The sequence below is a fragment of the Schistocerca serialis genome, chromosome 5, assembly GCF_023864345.2.
Source record: "Schistocerca serialis cubense isolate TAMUIC-IGC-003099 chromosome 5, iqSchSeri2.2, whole genome shotgun sequence".
Classification (NCBI taxonomy): domain Eukaryota; kingdom Metazoa; phylum Arthropoda; class Insecta; order Orthoptera; family Acrididae; genus Schistocerca; species Schistocerca serialis.
In genome coordinates, this window is record NC_064642.1 from 667,478,753 (window position 1) to 667,492,186 (window position 13,434).

Below are 13,434 nucleotides of genomic sequence, written 5' to 3' on the forward strand. Positions count from 1 at the left end.
GATAATTCTCCATTTACAGACAATCAGTGCGTACCGCCCACTAATAATGATTTCAATGCTAATGATGAGCAAACATATTCAATTGTGTCCTCTGTTAATTTAATGACAATTGATGACGCGGCACGTTCTGATACAATGAACGCTGCCCAGTCTGATACGCCTAATTTGCAAAATTTACGTAGTGAACAGATAATTGTTTCTAACGAAGGTGAACAATGTACTCAGAATACGTCAGATTTATTTGATTCCAGTGTAGTGACCAACAGTGCACGTTCGATTGGCAAACCTTTTCAAGAATCACAGAATAACCAAATGGTTACACAAAACGTGACACATGCAGACACATCATCACACAGTACAGAGGATAGAGCCGCTAATTTTGGCTGGGATCAAGTTGTGGCGTTATTGCTACAAACTAATTAAGATGTCAAACAGTGGAATGAAAAACTAAAAAACGATTTCAAGCAACTTAATGAAAAACAAGACAACAATTATAAACAACTTAATGAATCGAACAAACAACTTAATGAAAGTTTCAAACAGTTGAATGAAAAACACGACAACCTTAATGAACAGAACAAACAACTTAGTGAACAGATTACAGCCGTTGCCGTGCAACGTCATGATACTAAAGAACAATCACGTGAGGAAATTAAGGCTTGTTCTAGGAACAGTAGTGAAGAAATTACATCTGCTGCACAAGAATTAAGTAATACGTAAGCAGCCACAACGAAATTCCTTTGAGATGATAGTAGTGCAGTCACTGAACAACGTTCTGAAAACGCAACACAGATACGCGACGAGTTTAATTTAATGTCAGCAGAACTTTCACACACTCGGGATGCGGAAGTCGATAAAAATGTGAACAACAGATTAGCCAAATTGACGAACGTTTTAAAGTGACAGAAAAGAAAAATGTTTCAGTCACTAACACGTCACAGCATACGCCACGTTCCGAACATTTGCCACACTCACACAGCCTGTATAATTTAGGTAATTTACAGAGACCACGCGACTTAGAATCCGAAGAGACACAGACAAACAGATTCTCATGCAATCCTGAACCTGCTAAGACATACAGAGACGATAGTTTTTATTACAAACACTTTCTATCCGTGAGAAAATTTAAGGTATTTAATAATGACAGAACACACATTTACGCTTTGGACTGGATACGACAATTTGCTTTTGTATTTTCATCAGCATTGCCCATAACGCAGAAACTAAAATTTATTTGTAGCGCGTAATTGACCTCAGGGGATTCATTACGCTTCGATGAATACGTGCCGTAGCGTGCACAGGGCCCCGAGCCGTAGTAGTGCTATTTCATCTTTAGTTTTCTGCGCTGCTGCCTTCTCTTCTACTATTCTTTATATCTATCAAAACAGCTCTTCAACTATCAGTCTATCTACGATTAAGAATGAGTAAAGAAAACCAGATATGACAAGTTTTACCGAAAGGGACAATTTTCGTTAGACACTCTCAAGATAACAAGAACTACCAGCATAAATTTAATAACAGACAACATTTTAATCATCAGTATCGTCAAAATTATCAGCAACCGCATTTTGGTAACAATAGAGGTTTTTCCCAACAACAGCAACAAAACCAGCCGGTTAGCATACCTAACCAACAATGTAAAGTACAAGGTCAACCAAGCTTTAATGTTTCGCCGCCTACACGTATAGCGTCGGCTCCACCAAATAGTAACGCACCGCAACAAGGGAAGCAGTATGTACAGAAAACACATCACTTCAATTCCTATCGCAACGCGCCATATAGCAATGACTATCATGACAGACGTAAAAATAATGAGCCCAATTTTCAGCGTACGTGTAATAACAGTCGGTCTTACCAGCAACAAAATCATCCGCAACAACAAATTATCATGAATGAACCAGACAGCAGATATCATCCCGAACGTAATACGTTAGGACGAAATAACAGAACGGTACAGATAGTTGAAATGCCACAGCATCCTCCCGCAAATAATAGCACGTCAGATAGAATTTGACTACATACAGTTCAGGTTGCATCTTCCAGCGACGCAAGCAATACTTTTCACACGCAGAATCTTGTTCACGAAAATGTTATTAGTTTTGAAGACATCCGATACACACTTTTGCATGAAAGACAGAATCACAACGTATTTAGACATCATTCTTATTGCAGAAGCTAACTGGTCTGAACACATCTAATTCTTGAACAACTGTTGCCAACTTTTCGTGTACAAGAACTCACAGTTAATCTTAGTAAATCGCACTTTGCCAAGACTTCTATAAAATTTCTTGGACATGTAATTTCAGCAGAAAGCATTGCGCCTGACCCGGAAAAACCTCAAGCTTTACGTGACATTACTGTTCCTACGACGATGAATCAACTATGTAGCTTTCTGGATTTAATTAAGTTTTTTCGTAAATTTATTCATTAGTCTGCTTTAGACACCGCTAAATTATGTCAATTGACGGGTAAAAACGCTATTTGGTCCTGGGATAGCCAAGCACAGTCTGAATTTGTCAATCTGGAACAAGCTTTGTTGAACGCACTACTTTTATCACATCCAGATCTTACTAGAAATTTTTCCATTGCCACTGACAGTTCTAACACCGCTTTGGGCGTACACATTTTTCAGGAAATTGAAGAAGATAGTTCTACAGTAATTAAAAACATTGCCTTTGCGAGTCGCATTCTGTCACCTGCTGAAAGCAATAATTCTGTCACTGAACTTGAAACATTATGTGTTGTATGGGCATTTACGAGATTTCGGCATTTTCTTTATGGAAGACATACGACCGTTTACACAGATGATAGAGAGATCCAGTTTTTACTTTCAGCAAAATTTACACACGGCAGGATAAGCAGATGGAAACTTTATTTACAGGAATTTAATTTTACAATTGTTCACATTCCCGGTACACAAAATATTGTAGCAGACGCACTATCCCGCTCTCTCAGCAACAATCAGCAAGACATCGCAACCAACTTCTGCCAAGCAAATTTCAACGTCATGTATATTCAGCAAGTTGCATTTGAAAATTTCATTTCGGCATCATTACGAGACATAGCACAAGAGCAGAGTAAAGACAACGTATGGAAAGAAATTAAACACCTTTGGCAAGATAGGAATAATGTTACCACCAGAAACCATTACACTGTACGCAATAACATTCTGTTTCGCCGCTCCCACCCTGACAGCAACAACTGGTTATTATGTATTCCTGACGAGCTTGTTAACAAATTAATTTGGTATACTCATTTAAGTTACGCACATTACGGAGCCAGAAAATGTTTTCTTATACTGAGTCAGAACTGTTATTTTGCCAACTTGGAGAAACGTATTCGACGAGTTTTGGCGTCATGTAAAATCTGCCAGAAAGCTAAGTCAGATACGACTTCACATATTCCTCCATTACATTCCATTGTACCTGTTAAATTGAGACACATGGCCGCTGCAGACATTTTGGGTCCGATTCCCAGAACTAATAGAGGTTTTTGCTACATCTTTGTGTCTGTTGAACTCACTTCAAAATTTGTTACCTTCACTCCGCTACGCAAAGCTACTGCTAAAACTGTTTCGAAAGCATTTGTAAAACATTTTCTATTTCATGTAGGACGTGTATTGAAAGTAATTTCCGACAATGGATCACAGTTTCGATCTGCTATATGGACACGTATGTTACGAGCAAGAAACATATCTCCGATCTATATATCGAGGTATCACGCTTCTTCGAACCCTTGTGAACGTCCAATGAAAGAAATTGGTAAACTGTGTAGAATATACTGCCATAAAAGACATATTGATTGGGACACGCACATACTCTCATTCCAGGACGTAATTAACTCGATACCAAAGGAATTTACTATGCTATCTCCGACTGTTACAATGCAAAATGTTGAACCACGTAACAAAATTAAAGAATTAGTGTCCTTTCCTACATCTCGTCGACTACGACACCATGAAATAATTGACATTGCACTGAGCAACATCAAACGTGCCGCAGAGCGCCGGAGAAGGCAGCAAAAACAGATTTGTACACGCCGTGACTTTCACATTGGACAGAAGATATTAGTACGTACACACTATCTATCCAACAGAGGAAAGAATAGATGTAGTAAATTTGAGATTCTATATGCAGGTCCATATCGAATTCGCAGCATTCCTCACCCCAATGTAGTACACGTCGAAACTCTGAGAACCAGAAAAAGTAAAGGCAATCACCATGTCTCCAATATTAAACCCTTTATTGAATGAACATACTTCATGATTTATCACACTGTAATGCCATTTTCTGATTTTTATATGACCAATGATGCAATTATATTTATGTGACTACTTACTGATGATTATCATATTTTTTCTTGGCAAGTGCCTGGCAAGGTAAGGTTAGCAGGTCGCTTTTCTTGTCGTTACACATCAGACCGTGCACATTTTTCCAGATAAACTTACATATTTTATGACCACTTAAGCAATTATATTTATGTGACTACTTACTGATGATTATCATATTTTTTCTTGGCAAGTGCCCGGCAAGGTTAGGCTAGCAGGTCGCTTTTCTTGTCGTTACACATAAGACCGTGCACATTTTTCCAGATCAACTTACATATTTTATGACCAATTATGCAATTCTGTCTAGTGACATATTAATTTTATCGAATTCTTTCTCCATTAAAGTCTTCAACTCTCGCCTCTATCAACTACACAACATACAAGCTGAACACAAAGAAAGTCATTTCTTGTCGTTATATACCAGACCGTGCACATTTTCCATTTTTCATGTATGTATGATTGTTTTCCTGTTTTGTTTGTATGCATACGAAATCTTTAAGATATAACAAACACCAGTTAACTTTGACATTTTGCCTTATGATATCTCAACATCGTGACTATTTTACATTTTTTTTGCTACTACATTATGATACTCTGTGTACATTTTTGCACCTGAACACTGTCTATGTTTTTGACATAATACGTTTTCTGTCATGCTATGCTGTATGCTAAATTATATCACTAGAAACCAGTTTTTATTTAATGGGTATATGATTTAAATGCAAGACATTAATCCTTATTCAATATTTTCAGAAAGCAATAACGTGTAAAAGAGATAAATTAAACAAACCACAGTGGATTACTGTTGTTTTGTTGTGGTCTTCAGTCCTGAGACTGGTTTGATGCAGCTCTCCATGCTACTCTATCCTGTGCAAGCTTTTTCATCTCCCAGTACCTACTGCAACCTACATCCTTCTGAATCCGCTTAGTGTATTCATCTCTTGGTCTCCCCCTACGATTTTTACCCTCCACGCTGCCCTCCAATACTAAATTGGTGATCCCTTGATGCCTCAGAACATGTCCTACCAACCGATCCCTTCTTCTGGTCAAGTTGTGCCACAAACTTCTCTTCTCCCCAATCCTATTCAATACTTCCTCATTAGTTATGTGATCTACCCATCTAATTACTATGAAATGGGAATTTCACCTTCGGAATGAACGAAAGAAGATGCAATACCTCATCACGAAGAGTAAATGGATCAGAATTAATAAACACTAACAACAATATACTATACACATCGTATGATAGCAGTCTTAACTAATTATTTTTCTTTCTGAATACCAGGCGATTGATGCAGGCTGTCAGACAGAACTACACATCTTAGTTTTAGTGATGAAATATGCTAGAAATAAGAAACTCTATACCATGAATAGTTGTATGAAGTAAATGGTGATATGAATAATGAAGTCTTTTTTTTTTGCAGATGATAATGAATGATGGTGAATAGTTATATGAAGAATATGCTAATATGAATAATGAAGTTTTTCTTTGCAGGTGATGATAGTAATGAAGTTATGGTGATATGAACAATGAAGTTTTTCTTTGCAGGTGATGATAGTGACAAATTTTATATGGCCGCTTAACATACAACTTTTAAGTTTATCTTTGCAGATGAGAATAATGATGAAGTTTATATATTTACTATTAGTTAAGAAATGCTATGTAGTTACTTAAGTATTTGTTGCAGTTCGTTTTGACAATATGTCTTATGTCGTATGGTATAATGACTGAATGTTTTGGAAAGGACAGCTAGAGCACGTACATATTGAGTACATGTTCCATTACCTGTTAATTCGAAGTTCACTACTTTTTAGCATAATATGCAATTCTTCTTTCAGCTGAATAATCCATTTTGTATTTTTTGCAGGAGAAGCCATTCATGAAATTAATGTGCTATAAGCAGTTAGTTATTAAACCTGTTCTAGTACTTGCATTTTTTTTTACCCATTTCTGTGTGTCATTCATAAATGTGATCACATATACTCCACTTGTTTCATAACCTTGCTACACCTGACTTATGACGAATGACGTTACTAATCGTTATTTGCAGCAATAAGTCAAAAGCAAATATTTTCAAGCCCCAGCAATTAATTATCGATCCCAACGCAATGAATTGCTAGCACAAAAAAAATGTATTAGCAATTCCAATTAATGCTACCAGTTTAAGAGAGTTCTGAGTAATACTGAATGATGTTTTCTAACCACAGACCTTGAGTAATAGTTACAGTGTGTCACATTATAAATATGTCTTATGTCAGTGGAATGATGAGTTCTGAGTAACACTGAATGATGTTTTCTAAAAATGCATAAATACTATGCCAATAATTTCTGTAAATAATATTTTTGTTATACTCTATAAACCCTATGAAAATAATTAACTCTCATTTTGAATGATGACTTCTGATGGTTTGTAACTGGCCAATGAGTGCCAATAATTATTTTAAATATGTCGTATGTCACTTGAATGATGAAAAATGTTTTGTAATATTCAGTACTTGCTATATGTTTAGTAACTGGCCAATGAATGCCCCTGTTTCTTATATTTTACAATTTGTATTATGTCACTTACATGCTATTATATATGAATACCAGTAGCGTGATGCTACACTCATTAGCTCCTGTTTTGAATGATGACTTCTGATGGTTTGTAACTGGCCAATGAGTGGCAATGACTACTACAACAAGATGAATTATGTAAATGGTATGCCATTAATTAACTCTTGTTTTGAATGATCACTTTTGAATAATGGATAAAAATGATTTGTAACTGGCCAATGAGTGCCAATGTTCACTGTAATCAGATGACTTATGAATAATACCTTGTAATACTACATAGATAGTACAGAAATGTTTAGTAACTAGGCAATGAGTGCCACCAATTACTCAAATCAGTTGATAGACTAGTGTAATTCTCAATGATGACTAGCATAAGACTTAATGTCCTTCACTTTCTGACCTAATTACCAGAAATTACTGCAATATCCGTTTGTCCTGTCCATCCTTATGATCATGGAGCACTATATTTGGTTTTGCACTAATTCTACGTTGGTGAAAGAGTGTGGTGTTGACACATCATGCTGTCCACGACTTTCAACAATGGAGATTTTATTATGGCTATACTATTTGGTGTACCAAATGTACTACCAAAATGATAACATACAATATTAATACAACATTTCAGTGTCTTGGCTACACTGATAAATACTTCAGGAAGAGAACTTCAGATTGTCTCACTTGGTGTTGTGCTTCTGTAGATAGATATGGACTTTCAGTGCAGCTACGTGCAACCTACTGTGCTACAACCATGATGCAATCCTACCCATTCCTTTCCTAGATCTTGTAAAATTGTAAAGACTTATACAGTGCGTTTGAATTCTTGTAAAAAGATAAAGACATGTACAGTGCGTGTGCACTTCATTTCATTTGTTAGCAAGCTCAGTTGTCCTAAATATGCTAATGACTTTTACAGTGCTTGTGCACTTTATTTCACTACATGATATGTTATGTAAAAATGCTACAGACTTCTACAGTGCGTGTGCACTCTATTTCACTCCATGATATGTTCTGTAAAAATGCTAAAGACTTCTACAGTGCGTGTGCACTTTATTTCAGTCCATGATATGTTCTGTAAAAATGCTAAAGACTTTTACAGTGCGTGTCCACTTTATTTCACTCCATGATATGTTATGTAAAAACGCTTAAGACTTCTACAGTGCATGTGCACTCTATTTCACTCCATGATATGTTGTGTAAAAATGCTAAAGACTTCTACAGTGGGTGTGCACTTTATTTCACTCCATGATATGTTATGTAAAAGTGCTAAAGACTTCTACAGTGCGTGTGCACTTTATTTCACTCCATGATACGTTATGTAAATATGCTAAAGACTTCTACAGTGTGGATGCACTTTATTTCACTCCATGACATGTTATGTAAAAATGCTAAAGACTTCTACAGTGGGTGTGCACTTTATTTCACTTCATGATACGTTATGTAAAAGTGCTAAAGACTTCTACAGTGTGTGTGCATTTTATTTCACTCAATGATATGTTATGTACAAATGCTAAAGACTTCTACAGTGCGTGTGCACTTTATTTCACTCCATGATATGTTATGTAAAAATGTTAAAGACTTCTACAGTGCGTGTGCGCTTTATTTCACTCCTTGATATGTTCATTAGTTGTAAAAAAGGTAGAGATACATACAGTGCGTGTGCACTTTATGTCATTTGTTAATATGTTTTGTACTCATTGCGTATAAATTTTGTCATTTCTTGATATGTTCTGTACTCAGTGCATGTGCACTCTATTTCATTTGATGTTGTGCACTTATACATAAATGTATATACTCTGTGACTGTCAACTTAGTTAATTAAGTAGATTTTAGAAAATTTGTTGCTCATGGCAAGTCCAATTGACTCACCATCGCTGCCAAATTTTTGCTCCCCCAGTGGAAGGTTATGTATGAGGTATGCGCTGCCTGCGATATGTAAGCTATAAGAGAATCTGAGACCAAAGAGCAGTGTTGTATGCAGTAGGAACTGTGTGGCAGTAAGTTGTTGCCAGCGAGCAGTCTGATGTATCGTGTTGGCTGGGCCGGTCGTGGTGCAGCGATGGCGGAGCCTGGGCGTTATAGTATAAGGTAAAAACAGCCTCGCGCATATCTAGTAATGTTATGTGAACTCCCATGTAAATTATTTAAAAATGTCCTAATAATAATCTTTGTCTTATAAAGTAATTTCTAACAAGCATTCATTTCAATTTAAAGAATTTACTAATTTCTCCAATCCATGATCATTCCGATTGTTGCAAAAGAAAAATCAGTTGCTTCCTTCCATAAATGACAAATCTATGGGCCAGCATTTCACAGAGCTGTGCCGGAAAAAGCTATTATAAGAGCAGATAGATGCCGACTTTATTGAGGTAAGAATTTTTGCTTTTTCAGAATGTTCTTACAGGGCCATGACGCAGCACTGCTGTCGTCCAAAATTTACCAGGTTACTGAATTTATTTTTTTATTACGAGGTTTAGGAATTTTTCTGTTTCGAGCTTACATTAAATGAGAAAAGAATTTTGTGGGTATATTAAATGGAAACAAATTTTGTGTGGAGGTTAAATGTGAATGAATTTCTGTAGGGAGGTTACACTAAATTAGAATCACATTCATTATTCATATTATTAATTATTAATTTTTGTGGGGAGGTTACAAACTTCAGTCGATTCTTTAAAACCTTTGTCCCTTCTTAGCACACACCAGAAGGATAAATCAGACATCGACACTTTTCAGCAGTTCATTGACGCAGTTGACATTTCTTATCAGAAATTCTCAGTTATTGAATTTTCACCTCCCCCAGGGGTCTAATTCACGAGTGTAATTTTTTGATACTGTTGGTATCTCACACGGCGGTAACCTCATTTTTGCATAATAATGCTGCTTACAAAACTATTGTAAACAGCCTCCGTATTGTCTTCATTTAGCCAAGTATAACCAAAAGCATTTCTGTGTAACCACTTCCAAAACTATTCTCAGTCCAAACTCAAAATACCCTATAAAATTAAAACGTCCACATACCGTAGCTTCAACACAAGCAAGCACATCCGCCTCCTGAGATGGCAACTCATATTTTTTTGGTTCTACAACATAATCTAGTAACTCTAACAAGAATTTACATAGATAAAACACGTGCTTAACTGGACCATCGCATTATTTTGTACACATAGTAACATTTTAAAATCGTGTTACAGTTACAAATGAGACTACATTTACACATCAGACAATAGTTTATAATTCTCTAGTTTGGCATAAGATGTATATTAAGAACACACGCGATATTTTATAGAATAAAACTGGAAAATTAAGAAACGATTTAACATACATATCCATGTATACATGGTCATAAAAAATCCATTTCAAAGTTGACGAACGTGTGGAGAAAGACCGTAAGAAATGCCCTGGTTGAAGGGTGACAGAAGAAGATAAGACGTACAGACCATGTTAACGAGTACTGGGTTAAGATAAATGTGGTGGTGTAGAGCAGAGGTGTTTATAGAAAACAGTTCATGTGGTTTTAGAAGGAAGATCTGTTGCTAATGATCAGTGGCCCCTTTGTCTATGCTGTGGTAGTTGTACGACCTACTTCATTAAAAATACCACTATCCCGGCGGGAGTCTGTACTGCTAATCTACGGGTGTGAGAATGTTCACGTGACCACTGACACCAACATAGTTGCACACCTGACGCAAATCTCCTAAAGGTCCATTCTGCCATTCGGAAAGCCACAATTGGACCCTTTTCAAACTCGCTCAGTTGTCTATAGGAAGCACGAGTGGGTCTCTGATTGCCTGATAAACGTCACACGTTAGCACCACACTTAGCCTTCTAGCTGAGAGCATTCCCTGTTAAAGGACAGACGTAGATGGTGTTCTGGTAGCTATGCTTCTACGCTGCCTGTTAGTGGGCGACGTTAAAGCGATTATCAGTGCATCTACTGCCCCCAGGTGGCATATTCGAACATCGTAACAAATTCGAAGTCCTTTCCCAGGTGTATAATTTTTATTCGGTAATGTTTTTAACGCCTCTAGGCCATGGGCAGGGCTCGACGACTAACTGCTGTGCTTCCGGCGCCGCGAAGCAATAGCTAAATAGCTCATTTCTATGGAATAGTGTTCGAGAATCCTGCTGTGACGTTACGTCCCTGAATGATTCGTTCCTGTCGCCTCCTTGATATATGGTGCACTGATCACGAGAATGACGTTACCCTCGAGAAATGTTGAAGTACTCTAAAACTGGACTACTGTTACTAAGAATACTACCACCGTCGCGAAAGTCGGTTTAGTGGGCTTATTATTATAAATAACGGGGTAGAAACGACACAGATAACCATTCATGAAAAACATTAGTAATAACACACACCTTTTGAACCACGTCTACATCTCATTGAAATCACTATAGCTTCACGAGATCGTGTGAGGCATACACGTACTAGAACATCGCAGTACTGTCATCATATGCAGTGACGACACAGTGTCCATGTTGTGTTCCAAAAAACCTCCTAATGAGGATAACTTACTTATCATGAAAAATTTACACTAAAATTGTAAATCTAACTGTACAAACAATCCATAGGGTTCTCAGAAGAAGTCAATACAACTTTACCGTCCGGAACATGGGAATAAGTGAGTGAAGCGGCGACTCGAAACGTAGCTCTTCCAGGGCAGTAGATGGGCTCATAAAATTGCTGATCTAGAGCCCGTTTCCCTCCATCTGTACCAGTGTTGTCCGTATTTAATAAAGTTTTATGATCTGTTGCGATTTCATATGCATAGTCAGGGTTATCATGGCTACAATTTTCACACTTTGACCCAGATGATCTATAAATGCCTGATATTAATAAGACCCTGGGATGATACCATTATATTCAAATTGCTGTGAGTGCAAAAATTCTTGTTTATTTAAGTAGTAAAGAGTGAAAATCGACTGAGTAAAATGATCGATGTTATACTAAATGTTGGCGCTAAGCAGTAGCGAGTGAAAATCGACCGAGTAAAATGATCGATGTTATACTAAACGTCGATGTCAAGGAAACCTCTGTAACTGTGTCAAAGTAAAAAAGTGTAATGTCTGCGATAAATGTTCGTTGGAAGAAGAGAATACTTTATGAAGAATTAATAATGTTATGAAAAATAATACATGGGAATGTATGTAAGGGATAAATGTATTCACTGTAAGATTATAGTGGCATTAGAACATGTAATTCTTTAAACAAAATGATATCATGAAGGTAGAAGTTCCAATATGTGTTTCCGAACGCCAGTCTTTTGGATGACCTTAGCGCGAGCACTGAAAGGAAGGAAAAGAGTAGAAAAGCAGAGGAGGCAGCTGCAGTCGAGCCTTGGCACTGTACGTATCGTGGCACTGCATGTCTGGCGATGTGAACCTTAAACATAAAATTCGATGTGAAAGTGCTCAGTATTTGGTGTGACAGTAGCTTGTAGATCCTGAAGTCGTCTCCTGTTTGCTTTGTGTTGGAAAACAAGAATATCTGATTGATTTTATATGATGGAGTATGGAGCCTATGATACAGCTAGTCAGCATGAGTACCGCAGGTGTGTGGTAGTTATAAATTAATATCATCACTGGAGACGTGAAGAGCCTATACAAATTTTCATATACCAGCCAACGACTTCAACACCGATACGACTGCAACAAAGAAGGCAAAACTTTCTCGTATTAACAGTCTTAAGTAGTGTAGCAGAGTGTTACAGTCAACCCCGTAGTTTGCCAATAATATGATAGAGTTTTGTTAAAAGTATTTGTTTGAATCATTGTCCCAATGTCATACATCGGTCCAAAGTTCACTGCCCATTTCGTTAAATGTAACTTTTGTGTCATTGTATCATTGTATACAATCAAAAGATAGTAGTTAAATAATTTTGGTGTTGCAACAGTCTTGCATTGTCATTTGAAAGTAACTTCCCCGAATAATTTTTACCTTCAATTTGAAGATACGAAGAGCGTGGTCGCTTTGATATGTCATTGTATTGTTCAATTTTTTGAGATTTCTAACCTTTAAATTTGCTTCATTAGAATATTAACTTTACTTAATTATTCAAAGTAAAGGATTGAAGCCATTATGCCATATGAGAATATCTCAGTCTGCCTCCATCTTTTTTTCAAGTAAAACTGTTGCCACGAAGGTCATTAACGTACATTTATGTCTGGTACATTTAAGGGAGTATAAACTGAAATAAATTGGTGAAATTGCTCCATCAGCGATGTCAGCCAAAACAATCTTCGTAGCTATAGTTTTCTTTAGGTGAATCAGTCGTAAGTTCAGTCTCATAGCGGCAAGCTGTTAGGTGGAGGCATGCAGATAAGACCAAATCCAGGTCAGCCATATAAATTATTGTATATGTAATAACTTCCGTGGCGTTTTTTTGGTCATCAGTCTACTGACTGGTTTGATGCGGCCCGCCACGAATTCCTTTCCTGTGCTAACCTCTTCATCTCAGAGTAGCACTTGCAACCTACGTCCTCAATTATTTGCTTGACGTATTCCAATCTCTGTCTTCCTCTACAGTTTTTGCCCTCTACAGCTCCCTCTAGT